Source organism: Mixophyes fleayi, chromosome 1 (genome assembly GCF_038048845.1).
Source record: "Mixophyes fleayi isolate aMixFle1 chromosome 1, aMixFle1.hap1, whole genome shotgun sequence".
NCBI lineage: Eukaryota > Metazoa > Chordata > Amphibia > Anura > Limnodynastidae > Mixophyes > Mixophyes fleayi.
This window is the reverse complement of record NC_134402.1, coordinates 357,180,106-357,198,451: the sequence shown is the minus strand read 5'-3', so window position 1 is coordinate 357,198,451 and position 18,346 is coordinate 357,180,106. Positions and strand designations below refer to the sequence as shown.

Sequence of the window (18,346 nt, the reverse complement as noted above, 5' to 3'; positions counted from 1 at the left end):
CACCAATTGTGTTCTCCTTTGGATTCAGTAACTTCTTTTTTATCAGTAATTCTTCTTGCCTCATGCTGAACCACCTTTGTGGACAAAGGAATTCCAAGTGCCCTTTGCTCTTCAATCATCTCTCTAAATCAGGCAATTTTGCTAACTTGCCTCTCATAGCCTTCATCTGCCGTGGTGTTTTCAGTAGGGTTTCTTCTTCCTGTAGCAGTCTCGGATTGTTTTCTCAGTTGGAGGACCAAACTTACGTTTAACAGCACAATTTCCATTCAGTGCAAGAAAGATCAGTAAGACAGCTTACGGTATTTTTTATCATCCCATACAATATTTTATATTGTTAACAGCCCATCGGCATTTCTAGTGCACAAACAGGGTTCCAGACAGCAAGGAACTTTCCTCAACCCCTGCCTATAGATTTAGCATCTGACAGGAGATTGATGCTGAAATACAGATTACAAATCTGATTCTGAAACTGTTAATACCGGTATTTAGCGTCTGACAGGAATGCAGCGTTACTGCACAGCTTGTTAACAAGAGCAAGTCACGTAGACACGCCCCAAAGATTATTAACTCCAATTACAGTAATCGACCTTAAAAAGCAAAAATTTGCATATCAAGTTTTTAGCATTCCGTGTCTTTTCTGCGGAGCAAATAGGAATCCTCTCACTGCTGAAGATGTTGCATTTATATTACATGCACTGTGCAGCAAGAGGAAGCCGAAGGCTCGTCTGGTTGTGATTGTAGTCTACAAAAGCAGCTTGCAAGCAGGGTTCTCTTACCTCTCTGTCTATATGTATTACCCAGTATTGTCTTATTAATGTTTGATCCCAATTGTAAAGCGCTACGGAATTAATAAATGCTGATGAAAGGCAGAGATCTCACATCAGGTGTCTAGAGCAGAGTTTACAGCGCTACTGCACAGCGCTGTTGACGAGACAAGTCACGTAGACACCCCAAGCGTGTCTACGTGACTTGTCTCTTGTCAACAACTCTGTGCAGTAGACAAGTAGACTTATCTCATCGGAACTCATCCACGCTCATCGGAACGCTCAGTCACGTGATTGACAGCTCAGAGAGAGAAGAGACTAGAGCGAGGTTGCGGGAGGCTGAGTCTCTGTCAGCAATGTCATGCTGCATTCTGGACTCTGAGGTAAATAGCGCTGGCACTGTATAAGGCGCACACAGTTTTTAGACCCAAAATTTTTGGGAAAAAGGTGCGTCTTATACATGGGGAAATGCGGTATGTTGGTGCTGTTTTGTTGATGGCCTTGTATGTTTGTAGAAGTATTTTATATTGGATTCAATAATCAACAGGAAGCCAATTTAGAGACTGAGGGCCTGACTCAATAAGGACAGCAAAGCATAAAAGGAGTAACTTTGCACCTGGGCAAAACCATGTTGTATTGGAGGGGAAGGTGAATTTAAAATAAGGGGACAGATTTATAGATGGGGTAGGACATGTCCTAGATCAAATTTTAAATTTCAATGTACAAATAAAGCTATCAAGAATTTGTGTGCTTTATAAAAGAAAACAGCCAGTATTTAACTTATGTGCAAAATAATAAACTAATTGCTCCTTTCTCCTCCTGAAATAACACTGTGCAGCTACATCAAGCTCTCATTTGCTGTATAAAACAGCAAATAAATGCAATAAAACAGGAACTCTGGGCTACCCAATAGTGACTCGTCGGTCATGATTAAAGCAATGCTGTGAACAGTCACCACCCACTTAGACCTCATCTTTGTGTGCAAAAAAACTATTCCCCTTTAAATGACCTCAGTATTTTTCAGCCAATGAAAGCTCCCCTTGTGATGACACACTTATTGCCAGGGCAGATTCGTGTTCAGTATGAATGGGGTCGACTCTGGAAATTCCCAGGTCCAAGGTGCAATGTGAACAAGGTCTCTGAGCTGAGACGCTCTGTGCCTCGGCAAAAACTCGGCTTGAAAAACCCGGGAAATTGCAGGGGCGGCAGTATGAAAGTGGTATAATATGATGTATATATAGATTGTATGTAGGGAACAAGGGATAGTTCTGAGTCAAGGATCACACCTAGGCAGCAAGCTTGTGACTTAGGATTTATTGTCATGTCAACAGAAATAGAAATGTCAGGTAGGTAACTACTTTTGTCTGGTGGGATTATTATTAGCTCTGTTTTTGAATTATTAAGTTTGAGTTGGCGAAAGGACATCAAGATGAGATGGTAGAAATACACTACTATACACTCACCTGCAATTATCCTACGGGTAACCTTCAAATGGTCCCTACCTTCCAATTAGCACAAAATAAACTTAGGGCTACTTTCTGTAGCAGAGGAGTCTAGAGCTAGGAGGAACCAAATTAAAGCTTGTATCTATGGTCTGTCCTGTCTGATTTTGCAAATGGAAATTGAAGTGTCTTGCAGAATAGGAAAGAAAATGTTCTACCAATGTATAAGCTAAAACAGAGCAGGTCTAGTAACTGTGGTTTGGCTCATCTTTGGCTCAGTTGAAGAAAGTTGTAATTGATAGCAGCATGGAATAATGCCCATGATTAAGCAACCCAAGCAGGGGGGGGCTGGCAAATTTTAGCCCGATGAGCAGCTGATTAGGAACAATTTAAAAAGGCAAAAAAATGCAGGAGTCCCAGTAGCCCAAGCAAACACAGGGAGAACATACAAACTTCACACAGATAAGAACATGGTTGGGAATCAAACTCATGACCACAATGCTGTGAGGCAGATGTGCTAACCCCTAAACCACCGTGCTGCCCATACACTAATCGGATTAAAAAGTCATATGGAGAGGTCAAATTGGAAATTTAGAAGTGGCAGTATGGAAAATGTAAGTGAATGGAATTTGGTAACTTTACAATGAAAGCAGTAGAAGGAGTGATGGTACGGCATGCCACCATATACACCCCCACTGGTCATATTATAAACAGACAGATTTTCAACTTTTATTTACAAGAAAAGTAGAAATATTTCCAGTAGATTTTTCTGAAAAATGTGTAAAGGACTATGTAAATCAAATAAAGACGTAAAAATTCAAGCTAGGAACCTTATGACAATGGCTGAGGTGGCTGAAACCAGAGAATGTATTTTGGCTATGAGACTACTTTACTTTTAAAAATAATTTACATTAAAGTTATGTTTATATTGTATTTTACATGTTATTTAGTTCACTATTGCATCCACCTGCTAATGAAGTCTTCTGTATGATAAATATATTGCCTTTCTGATCTCCAATTAACACTTACATCTCCAAACAGGCTAAAATTTTGTTACTGCTAAAATTTTGTTACTGATTACATATATTGTCTTAGCAAGTGAGAAGTGCTAAATTAGTACACAACGATGTGTGTTTGCATATTAGCATTATTGCAACTTGAATTGAGTGATCTGTTCAATTCCAACCAAGGTGCCATGTGCATGGAGTTGTGCACATGTGCAAGTGTATGTTCTCCAGGTGTTCACGTGGCTTTCCCCCTTGTGATCCATTGTATAAATAATCTCAAAAATTTGCTTCAATGTTGCTTGTTTTTACCCATATACAAATTGACAAGGAAACCGTAATATTAATTAAAACCAGATTATACATACCAATAATTCCTTTTCTTTGAAAGACTCCATAGCAGCCTTAACTATGGGTAGATTCCCTATCCAGCCTAGGTAGAGACAGGTAACAATACACACACCACTGATGGTATATAAGGAAGCCCCTACTCCTTCCCTGTGTCTTTGAATGACTTCCCAAGCTTTCTTCTGAAAAAATATAAACATAACAGGCATGGCTGGGAAATTGGGCTTCCATGGAGTCGTTCGAAGAAAAAGAATTATGGCGAAGTATAATTTGTTCTTTTCTCCTTCAGACTCCATGGCTGCCATAACTGTGGGATATACCAAAGCAATACATTAGGGAGGGCCACATAAGAAACAAAAACAGGCAAATATGCTGAAAAGATTTATTTATACCCCATTCATACTGCACCAAAAACCCGGGTTTTTGCAGAAGCACGGTGAAAAACCCAGGTCTTGGTGCAGTATGAATAGTCCAACCACAAAATCCCGGGACTTAGCGAGGGGTAATTCCCGGGTTGGACCCCGCTCGCCTGCAGTATGAATGGTGCAACCCGTGTAATTACCGGATCTCACCATTCATACTGTAAAAAAAAAAGTGGTGAAGTAAAAAAAAAAAGATTTTAATTAATAAAAAATACATAACATGACGTCATTTCTAATGGACTAGAAATGACGTCATTTTAGTACCCAGAGGCCCCCCTGAAAGCCGGCAACGCACCGGAGTCACCGCTGGCTGAAAATAAGTTAAGTAAACATTTGTTATGTATTTTTTTTTAATTAAAACATTTTTTTTTACACTTTTTTTTCTAAAACCCGGGTCGGGCAGGTGCAGTATGAACCCGCCGGACCCGGGAATCTTGTTATCTATACTGCCCTGTGCCCCGGCAATATCCCGGGTTAACAACCTGGGATATTGCCGGGGCGGCAGTATGAAAGTGGTATTAGAGGATGCACTGAGAAAATATCTCCCAAATTGAAAATCCAAGGCAGATAGGATATCCACATGATAATGGCTAGTGACAGTATGAATAGATGACTATCCTGCAGCATTACAAAGCTCCACTGTGTGGAGATGGCTGAGCCCTTTAAGAGGTTATGTTCCTAAACAGACTATCTGCAAATGGATCAAACAGTTGCTCTGTGTTTCTAAGTCCTTCTGTCCTGGACAGATATATGGAGATTGATCTCACTAAATCCAGTGAATGCAGCGCTCTTTCACTTTAATTTTTTGGATGCAGGCAGAAAGATGGCAGTACAATGTCCTGAATAATGTGGAACAGACCCTGCCTTGGGTAGAAATTCTGGATTAGCACTAAGGACTACTTTATCCATATAGAATTTGCCACACTATCATCATCATCAATTATTTATATAGCGCCAACATATTCCGTAGCGCTTTACAATTGGCGACAAACATAATAAACTAACAAACAAACTGGGTAAGACAGACAAAGAGGTGAGAAGGCCCTGCTCACAAGCTTACAATCTATGGGACATTGGGAGTTTGACACGAGGTTAAGTCTACATTTTGCATTTCGGCTCAGCCAGGCTGCAAAGGTAAAAGTGACTCATAGGCTAAATGATCCTGATACACAACAATGTTGGTCAGCGGGTAGTTGTCTTGTGTGAAATTGTGTAACGGGTGGTAATAGGGTAAGGTAGTGAGGTTAAGAGGGTGGTTGAGGAATATTATAAGCTTCTCTGAAGAGGTAGGTTTTCAGAGCACGCTTGAAAGTTTATAGACCAGAGGAGAGTCTTATTGTGCGAGGGAGAGAATTCCATAGAGTGGGTGCAGCCCGAAAAATGTCCTGTAACAGGAATTGGAGGATGTAATGAGGGTACTTGCAACTCGCCAACTCTGCAAACAGATGTAATTGCTATCAAGAATACCACCTTCATCCAGGAAATTTTTTGCAGAGGCTCAAAATGGTCAGGTTTCAGTGTATTTACAACTAAATTGATATCCCATGAGGCCATGAATGGTCTCATGGAGGGATAAATCATCTTTACTGTTTGGAAGAATCGCATAATCAAATATCGTTAGACTAACTTGGTATTTAGGAATACACTCAACTCAGACACTTGTACCTTAAGTGTAGATGCAGCAAGGCCTTTGCTGAAATCATACTGTAGAAAGTCAAGGATCTGTGGGACAGTAGCTGCTGCTGGAATTAACCTAAAGTCCCACTTGCTGTACTGGATCCGACGGAAGAAGCAGAGGCCAAGACTGTTCCCTGAGCATCCGAGAGGCCAGAATGCAAAAATTGTTATGACTTCTGCCCTTTCTTAGCATGCAATGGATGAGTGCAAATGGAGGGAAGACATACCCCAGATGGAATGCCCATGGAACTGCCAGAGCATCTATTCCCTCAGAATCTGGATCGCTGCGATGACCAAAAAACCTGGGAATCCTCACATTTCTTCTTGTTGCCATGAGGAAGACCGAATCTTCCCATCAACATCTGAAGAACTTCCTGATGAAGCAAACACAGTCAATCTGTTTTTGGTTGAAGAAATCTGCTAACACATTCTGTTTTCCTGCTACATGTAATGCTGAGAGTGACTTCAGGTTTTTCTCCACCCAGGACATAATCTTTACTACTTCCACCATCAAGTTCTGGCTTCTGGTACCTCCCTGATTTATAAAGACTACCACTGTCCTGTCTGAGAATATTCTGCGATACTTCCCTATTTGATGAAGATAAAAGTGTTGAACCGCTTTCCATACTGCTCATTTCAACGACATTTATGGAAAGACTCAATTTGTGATCACTTGCCTTACGCCACTTGTCCCTGAAGGTGAGGGCCTCAGCCTACAGTAATGAAAACTAGGGCGAGTATTATATGCTCTGGCTCCAAAAGTGACACTCCTTTGGTCTTAAAATTTGGGCATAGACACCATGTGAGAGACTGTCTGGTGGTTTTTGACAGACATGATTTAGAGAAGTGTGGTTATCCCTCATGTGCCAACTTGCCCAAGAGATGATCCCAACTGTGAATGAAAACACACTTGAAGCCATTTCCTACTGATACCAGACGGTGCAGCGAGCAAGTAAACGGAAGTGTTGGCCGAGGACCCAAAAGCTCAGAAATTTCTTGTGATGAACTGCAACAGGTATATGAAAAATTGGCATCCTAAAAGGTCTACGGATGGGAGAAAATCCTTTTTGTCGATGGCCACGAGGATAGAATTCAAGACTCCATTTGAAAAAGTCTGGTAAGAAGAAAACGTTTTAGTCTCTTCAACACCAGACCCATACAAATTATCCCCGATGACTTTGAGAAGAAAGAGTCTGGAATAGAAACCTGTATCTTCCTTTGTGATACTGATTAACTCGGTTTGTACTCATTTCTTACTTACAGGCAGTTGAGAAATATTTAATGTAGTAGTTTGTAGACAACCCATACAGAAGTGCTGAAACTCTGGTCATTATTTTAGGCAAAATGACTATGCATTCCAGCATCAAGTAATCTACCATTAAAGCCATCAACCTTATTTTGTGCTCATACTATTATGAGCACGTTATCTGTGATGAAGTGGGCCTAAATTTCTACATACTGCGCAATTCTGTCCCCTAATGGTGTTAACGAGGGTTGATCCTGACACTAGTCATTGTGGAGTCTTCTGATTGGTCTTTACTTCTTTAGGCCCCCAAAGGACTGTACAAATGTAGTGGGCATATTGCTCTATTGTCTATCTGGCTTAAAACTTCTCACTTCCGTAGAAGTCCTGATGAGCCAAGGAAACATACTAAGACCCCCCTTTAGAGGACTTCTGTACAACAGTATCCAATTTGTCTTCCACTGATCTTTCAATGGGAGAATTGTAAAGTGTGCAAACAGAGGGCTCAACTAGCCACCACTTAGGACATTGACCTTGCTGAAAAAGCAATGTCGTCTAAAGATGCTTCACACCAAACTCTATGCTTTACTTCCCAAAGTCAATTTCTTCAACATGTATGTGAGACTGTAGCTTTCACTGTACATCTGTCTAAAGTGTATCTTCCTACTTCCTAAAATCTAAGTACTTTTACCACTGAAGCCATAGCTACCACAGATTTCACAGTAGTTCCAAATAAAATATGAATTTTCTGAGAACAACTATCCATCTTCAATAGAAATTGTATTTCTGGATGACAAACTACTTCTGAGCCTTCTCGTCCCTGAATGGATACATACATTCTAACGTCTATAATCAGAGTAACACTGAGCTTAATCTTTATAAATTAGCTCCTTCACCACTTAATGTGCAGAGAAAAAAGGTCCACATTTTTTTCCTTTTATGGTCTTCAAAATGGAGTTTGAGAGTTTGTAAAAGTCTGATCCTTATCAATAACCATAGATTTGTAAATAGCCAAATTAAACATTTTAGGTTACTCCTTAATCTATCTGGATTCAATCACTGAAGGAATATTCAACTGGGAAATCATATTCTGATTGACAACATGTGTCTTCCAGCATGTGCTTGTCTGAGAGCTTTCTCTCTTTAACCCTTGAATGGCACATCATAAATCTCACAAACATATCCTTATACTACTCAGAGTGCTGAGTTTACTCTTATGCTGAGATGTACATGTTTATGCCAAATACTTTGTAGAGCCTGCAATAAAGGCTTACCGGAGGCTCTACAAACTTTATGCACCCTGATGGCCAGCTTTTGTACAGGCTCTCCAGAGTACCGACGATCTGACACTACTTACAATAAAATGAACAATATCGACCACCCTTAACTTAGCAGCTTACCTAGTGGGGATGACCTTGGCTGTTTGAGTTCTAACACAGTCTTCTTTCCATTGCTGGGAGTAGCTGACTTAGTGTCCATGTAAAATGAATCCCAGAGGCAGGCATGTTCATAGCAGCTCCGTGTCTAGTAAGAGCCTGGTCCTACATTTTGGCACACTGTGTCCTCAGACATGGTGTGCTCGTGTGCGCAAACTGACGAAGTCCAGGAAACGGCACCGGATTCAAAATTACTACACCAGATCTGCTCCTGGAGGAAGCAGTGGTGTCCTCGGTAGCTAGTCAGACTATGACTTGCAGCATTGATTGGCGCATCACCAGGACCTCGGAGAAGGTAAGCACCCTGCCCTACAGAAAAAAAAATTCAACTAACTATCTGCACTACCTATTCTAGATACAGGAAAAGACACAGGGGAAGAGGAGAGGCTGCATTATATACCAATCAGGGTGTGTTTTTTGTAAGCTGTCTCTACCTACGCTGGAAAGGAAATATACTCAGGGGTATGGATGCCATGGAGTCTGGAGCAGAAATGTTGTTTTTATTTTTGCAAAGAACGCTTTCTAAAATGGAAACTGCGTGGCTATATGTGCATCATCCTGCCACAAAAGTTTGCATCAATGTTTTAATAAGATCAGTTTTCTGTCACAACACTGTTTTTAAATGAGTTATTATTATTATTAATTTTTATTTATAGGGCGCCACTAGGTGTCCGTAGCGCCTTACAGGGACGAACAAAATTACAATACGAGGTGAGACAGCAGAGAACAGTAAACAATAATCACAGTAACTCAGTGAGCTCAGGGCACAGCTAGAGAGGTGGGGGAGGGGAGTGGGGTAGGTCCGCCAGGACAGCGGCACCTAGGAAGGAGGGCACGGAAGAGAGGGAAGACCCCCAGGGGGAAGAGGCGGGAGCGAGAGGGGACGGGGGAAGGGGGTCCTCGAGGAGGAAGGCTAGGTAGCTGGCGAGCAGAGTTAAAAGTTGTGAAGACAGGAGGAGAGAAGACCCTGCTCAAAATAGCGTACAATCTAAGGGGTGGGGTAGACTGACAGAGAGACACGGGGAGAGAAGGAGGAACGGAGGATGAGGATAAGGGAAGGGGAATGAAGGGGAAGAGTCAGAAGAAAAGGTAGGAAGTTAAGTGGGAGACTGGAAAGCTTTAAGAAAAAGGTGGGTTTTTAAAGCCCGTTTGAAACTGGACAGATTAGGGAAAGTTCTGATGGAGGGAGGGAGGGAGCTTGTTCCAGTGGAGGGGGGCAGCGCGGGCAAAGTCTTGCATACGCGCGTGGGAGGAGGTGATCGGGGGGGGGAAGAGAGGCGACGGTCATTGGCCGATCGGAGAGGGCGGGATGGGGCATGAATAGAGAGGAGGGAGGAGATGTAGGGTGCTGTGGAGTTGGCGAGGGCCTTGTATGTAAGAGTGAGGAGCTTGAACAGGATTCTGAGGGGAAAGGGGAGCCAGTGAAGGGATTGGTAGAGGGGGGAGACAGAAGAGGAGCGGCGAGAAAGGAAGATGAGCCTAGCGGCTGCGTTAAGTACAGATCGAAGGGGAGCGAGGTGAGTGTGGGAGGCCAGTAAGGAGGAGGTTGCAGTAGTCCAAGCGGGAGTTATTGAAACTGCCTTACAGCACCTGTACGGCAGCCATGGAAAAACTAAAAATGCCAAGGGATAATTTGAACATGTACAAGAGAAAAACAAAACAAAAAACACACGTAAAAGTTATAAAAAGGTTCATGTGCAAACACTTGCTTGGTGCATTGTGTGGGAGAGTCAAGGTTTGGTAAATAAAAAAATAGATTAAAAATGGAGTGTACAGCTAATAGCACGTTGAATCATAAGAAAATTATGCAGCCACTTCAGAAAAGCATGGAAAGAAACCAAATGACACTTCAGTCAATACAAAAGTAGAACACTATGCATCTCACCCAAATAAATAATTACTGCACACATTTTATTTAAAGTTCAAAAATAATATATAGGATTAGCTATGCAAAATAGTGGGCATGCCATTATCTATATTTCCTTGTTAATATAGGTGTCATAAATATAGTATGTTTGACAGTTACATGATCAACATTTATATGATTGACACCATAATATAGACAGGGTTGGAAAGTCGACAATTAACATGGCCGACAGTATTGTTAGGTCAACAATTTGACTGTAGAAAGTATTAATTAGTATTAGGTCGACAATAATATCTTTAACGCTAAGCCTAAGGTTAACACTCTAACCATATAATACTGTTTACATTCGAACTGTCAACATTATAGTACTGTCTACATTTCAATTGTTGACCGAACCATACTGTCGACTATGTGAATTGTCGACCTAATACTGTTGACATTTGAATTGCCGAATTTCTTAATGTCGATCAAATGTCTAGCCGTCAACCACAAACCGTTAATATGGCATATCACAACCAGCAAATAATGATCAGCATTATCTTACTTATAGAGTATTGTTCTAAGCACACAGAGGATAAATCCTTATGTAGAGGTAATGTTCAGTCAATTCTTATACACAACCTATGCTTGTATATAGATTTGTGGAACATTTGTGACCATTTAGTTGGCTTTCCATACAATACACCAGCAATGTCTCCTGTTATCTGCAGCAGCACCTGTAGAGTCCCATGCAATACCCCAGCAATTGCTCTAGTGTTCCCCCTAACATCATATCTGTTGTACCAATCCAACGCTTCCATTGGCCAGCTTCCTTGACATAGTAATTTAAAGATCAGAGAGGTAGCATGCTTCAAATCTGCTCAGTCTGATCTGACCAATTAGGTACTCTTCATTAATATTAGAGAAGGTGGGAATTCTATAGCTGGTGCAAGATGATGGTACTGTTCATTTCCAACATTCTCCAATGTGAGAGCAAATGCCAGACAAACCTAAAGGTCTTATTAGTGCATAATTTCTAAATATCAGTATATGACCAAGCTGCTTGAAGAGGATATTGGCATGGATTGACACATATCTCTGAGTAAAACATATTACTTATGTGGTTGATGCTTTTTACATTGATATTTAAATACTATACAAATTATTTGACAAATATGTATTTTTATGCATACAATTTAAAAAGGCTTTAAAAAGGGGCAATCAAAGTCTTTCTAGAGACAGACTTTAATTTCAGTTTCATAAATTAATATTCCGTAAAACTTATGGAATCTCTTTTATTATATAAACTCAGTTGTGTAGAGAACAGACTTGTCATTAAAGTGCTATTTATTCTTAAACCAGTCAAGGATATGAAGGAAAACTAGTGCACAGGTAACAAATAACAAAAGTGATGTAACCCACAGCACCCAATTAGATGTTTGTTTCATTTTCTGAGCTGTGTTAAAAAAAATAGCAGATACAATCTGATTCACTCTCATGGGTTATAGCATTTTATTTTATTACACAGTTCCCTGTGCACTACATTGCATATATTTTTCCCATTATATTCTCAACAGTTTCTTCTGGACGGAACAAGATTACTACATGTCTAAGGTAAGACAGTATCTGGACTACTGTAAGCTCTGAAAGGGGAAAATATCCAGAGGGACACAGAAGCATTCCACAAACTGTGCCATTGAAAAACTCATATGCTGCTCTAGCAGGGCTGGAATGTACAAATAATATAGGAAATACACAACACGAGGATATGGGGACTTCTACTAGCTATAGGAACAGGCAAATAAAATCTCCAAAAAGAACTACACTTCTCTTGTGGAGAACTGCTCTTCTCTTATATTCCATTATAAGAGGCATACATCTGGGAAAAGCTACTGATGTAGAGAAACAAGTAAGGTGCTTACCTGGAGCCACATTTCCAAGAGATAGAGAAAGCATATTAAGAATTGTGAAAACAGCAAGAAAAGATGGGGAGGTGGATGTCATTGTCCACCTAGGAACAAACTACCTGGCTAATGCTGAAGGCATGGCAGTAAAAGATGAATTTAGAAAGTTTGGGGCTATAACAGGTGGCAACCACTAACTTTTTCAGCAGTATTGCCAGTGCATAGAGGCGAAGACAGAACTCACTGCATCAGAAACTACAATGTGTGGCTAAAGAAGCGGTGTTATGAGGAGAGATTTGGATTAATAGACCACAGTCATGCCATCTGGCAAGATAGGGGACTATACAAAAGTGAAGGCCTGCACCCATCGTCAAGGGGGAACCAGAAAACTAAGTGAGCAGTTTGAAAGCTTCATCAGAGACTATTTAAACTAAAGGGGGGGGGCAGTGAACTAAACAGGATTAAAACAATCTGCTCCCCCCAACCAAGAGATATCGTTTCTGCAGGCTAATAGTACAGAAAACATATCCACAGCAACAGAAGACGATGCAGGTCAAAACAAAATAAACAGAGAGAGAGATAAACATAGAAGATAGGAACAGTAGTTACACACACAAAAAATTGTGCTAATGCTTAGGAAATAAAATTACAGAACTAATTGCTTCAATAACAAAGGATAATCTTGATATTGTGGCTATTGCAGAGAAATGGTGCAATGAAAATATTGCAGAGAAATGGTGCAATGAAAATCATGACTGGGACATAGTTATACCGGGATATATTTTATTTAGGAAGGAATGAGTGGAAAGTATCGGAGGAGGAGTAGCAATGTATGTGAAAAAAAAGCATAAAGACTACTTTAATACAAAGTATTAAAGAAAAAAAAAACTGAGGCCCTTTGGGTGACCATATAAACGGGGGACAAGGCTATTCTTCATACTGGGGTGATCTATAGACCACCAGGTCAAAAACAAGAACTTACTGCAGGACAGTAATAACATGGCTTTAAAAAAAGGAGAGGTAATAATCATGGAAGACTTTAATCTACCTGGCGTGAACTGGGAGGAGTCTTCTGCAAGTTCCACTAGAAGTAGGGACATTCTGAATTTCTTGCAAGGAGTATCCCTCAAGCAAATGGTGAGGGAGGGCACTGGCAAAGACGCAATATTAGACTTAATTCTTACAAATGGTGTCAGAATGTCTAATGTAAATGTGGGCGAGAACCTAGGATCCAACGACCATTAAGCAGTATGGATTAGTATAAAGACAGAGACCGACTCATACCACACAATTTCACGACTACCACCAATCAGACACCAAGAAATCCGAAGCTGTGAAAAAAAACAATTGAAATATAAGCAGAATTACCTCCATACCGACGGTGTAGATCTCTGATTGCAGCAGGACACAGACCACAAGTGTAGGATTTCTCGGTGTCGGAATTTTCCACACCGTAAAATCGTACCCAACCCACAAAAACAAAGGTGTTATATTTTAGGAAGGCTGACTTTGTAGAGATGGGAAAATGTGTAAGTGACTCTTTGGCAGAGTGAAAGAACTTGAAAGGAGTGCAGGAGAGATGGGAAAAATGAAAAAGTGCAATACTTAAAGCAATAGGCTTTAGGAAATATAAGCAGACTCAGAATAATGAAGACAAAGAGGTGTATCTTGCTAGACAGAAGGAGGCTAAGAAGGTAATCAGATGTGCAAAGGCACAAGCTAAAGAGAATATGGCCCAGTCAGTAGGTAAAGGGGGTAAAACTTGTTTCAGTATATAAGTGAAAGAAAAACAAAAGGAGGAATAATAAGAATAAAGAGAGAGTGAGAGTCTTGTTGAGGTAGACAAGGTAATAACAGATCTTAATTATTTTTGCTCAGTGTTCACTACAGAGAGAGCAGGGAAAGGACCACAGTTAAGTTACAAGTATACTCATAAAAATGAGGTAGATACAAGTACATTTACAGAGGAGAAAGTCCTAACAGAGCTCTCAAAACTGAAGTGGATAAATCAATGGAGCCACATGGGATACATCCAAGGATATGAAAAGAGCTTGAAGGGGTGTTGGTAACACCATTAACAGAATTATTCAATCAGTCACTAGCTACAGGAGTAATTCCAGAGGACTGGAAGAGTGTGAATGTAGTCCCATTACACAAAAGTGGAAGCAAAGTAAAAGCGAGCAACTACAGACCAGTGAGCCTTACATCAGTAGTAGGAAAATTGATGGAAACACTATTAAAAGAAAGAGTTGTATAATATCTCAATTCCAGTAACTTACAGGATCCCAAACAGCATGGAGTTACTGGGGGAGAACATGTCAAACTAATCTTATTGACTTTTTTGACTGGGTGACTAAAGTAATAGATCAAGGAGGGGACTGTTAAATAAACTTGAAAGCTTGGGATTGGATTCAAAGATGGTGGAATGGATAAGATCTTGGTTGCAGGATAGAAAACAGAGAGTTATAGTAAATGGAGCACATTCACAGGAGGGAAAGGTTACCAGTGAAGTATCCCCCAAGGATCTGTATTTGGACCAGTGCTTTTTAATATCTTTATTGGAGACATTGCAAATGGTATTGAAGGGAAAGTATGCTTTTTGCAGATGACACAAAGATATGCAACAGGGTAGACACACCAGGAGGGGTAAAACAATGATTGATGATCTAGATCAGGCCTGTCCAACCTGCGGCCCTCCAGATGTTGTGAAACTACAAGTCCCAGCATGCCCTTCCAGCCATCAACAGGTAGTCTACTGGCAAAGCATGCTGGGGCTTGTAGTTTCACAACACCTGGAGGGCCGCAGGTTGGACAGGCCTGATCTAGATAGACTAGAGGAATGGTCAAGAGAGTGGCACCTACAGTTTAATGCCAAAAAATGCAAAATCATGCACTTGGGTCTCAAAAACACAAAGGCTAAATATTGTATTAATGGCACTATAATGGAAACTACTGATGAGGAAAGGGATCTAGGAGTCACTATTTCAGGTGACTTAAAGGCAGGTAAGCAATGCAACAAAGCAATGAGAAAGACAAGTCAGATGCTTGGTATAGGGAGAGGAATCAGTAGCAGAAAAAAAGAAGTAATAATGCCACTGTATAGGTCATTAGTACGGCCTCATCTAGAATACTGTCTTCAATTCTGGAGGCCATATCTCCAGAAGGATATAAATACATAAGAAACCGTACAAAGAAAGGTAACTAAAATGGTGCATGGCCTACAGCACAAAACTTACCCGGAAAGACTAAAATAACTTAATATGTATAGTTTGGAGCAGAGAAGGGACATGACAGAAACGTTCAAATACATCAAGGGTTTGAACAATGTACATGAGGGAAACATTCTGCAAAGGTAGAGAAGTACTAGAACATGAGGACATGCACTGAAACTGGAGGGAAGTAGGTTCAAATGAAATCTGAGGAAAAACTACTTCACAGAAAGGGTAGTGGATAAATGGAATAGCCTCCCATCAGAGGTGGTAGAGGCTAATACAGTAGAGCAGTTTAAACATGCTTGGTATAGACCTAAGAATATCCTTATAAAGAATAAGGGATCAAATAAGGTTTAAGGTTACCATTGGTTAATAAAACAATGAGCAGACTAAATGGGCCAAGCGGTTCTTATCTGCCGTCAAATTCTATGTTTCTATGTTACAGTACAACTTTAACTGACTGCTGCCGATTAGGATTGATGGAAACGTTAGGGAGGCTAATCAAAACTAAAGTTTCCAGTACAATGCAAATACTCATCAGTGTATCTCTCTACTAAGCCACAAACATATGGCAGTATGTATGCTGCAAACCGTGTAATAAACCTTTGTGACTGTTTAGGTCTTGAAAATCATTTTTCCTACAGTCATTTACTTAATATTGGATAAATACACTGCACAGCCACAACATTAAAGCCATTGACAAGTGAGTGAATAACATTGATTATCTCATTACAATAGAACCTGTCAAGGGGTGGGATACTTTAGGCAGCAGGTGAACAGCAAGTTCTTGAAGGTGATGTGTTGGAAGCAGAAAAAAGGGGCAAGCATAAGGATCTGAATGACTTTGACAAATTGTGATAGAGACAGAGCCGTAACTTAAAATATTAGCGCCTGGGGCAAGAAGGAAAACTGTTGCTGCCCCCCAGCCCTCAATTTTAACCAAATGAGCCTAAAACATTCGTAAACTGTGCACCCCTTCAGCCTTGCGCCCTGGGTGGTCGCCCCTCTTGCACAGCCCTAGTTACAGCCGTGACTAGATGACAGGGTCAGAGTATCTCCAAAACGGCAGTTCTTGTGGGGTGTTCCCGGTCTGCAGTGGTTAATACCTACCAAAAATGGCCCAAGGAAGTACAACCAGTGAGCCGGCCAGTGGCGGATCCAAGGGGGGTGATCGGGGTGATTGTCTCCTCCCCCGCCCACCCCCCCCCCTTAGCAGTACAAGTCCTTTAAATTTAGGTCCAAGATGCCAATCAAAACAGGTGGAGTGGGTGGGGACAGCCAATCAGAATGATGGAGGGGCGTGATTATTCAAAATCAATGTAAGCAAACTGACCTATACATATGAACACAATTTTTGACAATAACGCCTGAGATATTAGACGTGCTGTACGCTTATTAAGGACATTATATACTATGCTACAGGGAAAGTTTTGAAAAACGTTAATGACCTTGCAACAAGTCTTTGTCTATGCCAGTGGTTCCCAAACTTTTGCAGTTCGCGGCACCCTTAGAGACTCCAAATTTTTTCAAGGCACCCCTCCAAAATAATTATTGAGCAGTCCTGTTTTAGAAGTAGTTGGGTCAAAAAATTGTAATAAGTATTTAGGTCAGGGCAGAAATACTTATTTAGTTGTATGCAAAAATGCCCCCTCTGCATCCAGACACTCTGCCCTCAGGCACTCTGCATCCAGACACACTGCCCCCTCTGCATCCAGACACACTGCCCTCTCTCACACTGCCCCCTCTGCCCTCTGTCACGCTGTCCCCCCCCTCCTCTGCCCTCTCATGCTGTGTCCCCCTCCACTGCCCCTCTCACGCTGTGTCCCCCTCCACTGCTCTCTGTCCCCATCCTCTGCCCTCTGTCCCCATCCTCTGCCCTCTGTCCCCATCCTCTGCCCTCTGTCCCCATCCTCTGCTCTCTGTCCCCATCCTCTGCTCTCTGTCCCCATCCTCTGCTCTCTGTCCCCATCCTCTGCTCTCTGTCCCCATCCTCTGCTCTCTGTCCCCATCCTCTGCTCTCTGTCCCCATCCTCTGCTCTCTGTCCCCATCCTCTGCTCTCTGTCCCCATCCTCTGCTCTCTGTCCCCTTCCTCTGCCCTGCTGTCCCCCTCCTCTCTCCCGCTGTCACCACCCTCTGTGCCACTCCTCTGTCCCGCTGTCACCAACCTCTGTCCCGCTGTCACCATCTTCTGCTCTCCTTCTCTGTCCCGCTGTCACCATCCTGTCACCGACCTCTGTCCGCTGTCACCATCCTCTGCCCCGCTGTCACCATCCTCTGTCCCGCTGTCACCATCCTCTGCTCTCCTCCTCTGTCCCGCTGTCCCCCTCCTCTGTCCCACTGTCACCATCCTCTGCTCTCCTCCTCTGTCTCGCTGTCACCATCCTGTCACCAACCTCTGTCCCGCTGTCACCATCCTCTGCTCTCCTCCTCTGTCCCACTGTCACCATCCTCTATCCCCCTCCTCTGTCCCGCTGTCACCATCCTCTGCTCTCCTCCTCTGTCCCGCTGTCACCATCCTCTGTCCGCTGTCACCATCCTCTGCTCTCCTCCTCTGTCCCGCTGTCACCATCCTGTCACCAACCTCTGTCCCGCTGTCACCATCCTCTGCTCTCCTCCTCTGTCCCGCTGTCACCATCCTCTGTCCCCCTCCTCTGTCCCACTGTCACCATCCTCTGCTCTCTTCCTCTGTCCCGCTGTCACCATCCTGTCACCAACCTCTGCTCTCCTCCTCTGTCCCGCTGTCACCATCCTCTGTCCCCCTCCTCTGTCCCACTGTCACCATCCTCTGCTCTCCTCCTCTGTCCCGCTGTCACCATCCTGTCACCATCCTCTGTCCCGCTGTCACCATCCTCTGTCCCACTGTCACCATCCTCTGCTCTCCTCCTCTGTCCCACTGTCACCAACCTCTGTCCCGCTATCACCATCCTCTGCTCTCCTCCTCTGTCCCGCTGTCACCATCCTCTGTCCCCCTCCTCTGCCACGATCCCTCTCACTCTGCCCCGCGCCAGCCATAAAAAACAAAACAAAACACAGAAACTTACCAATCC

At 42.3% G+C, this 18,346-nt stretch overlaps 1 protein-coding gene across 8 annotated transcripts in view; it reads right to left on the bottom strand.

The window, feature by feature from the left end:
• Positions 1 to 18,346, bottom strand: part of KDM2B (lysine demethylase 2B) — a 114,905-nt gene that overhangs the window by 56,763 nt on the left and 39,796 nt on the right. The window lies entirely within an intron of this gene.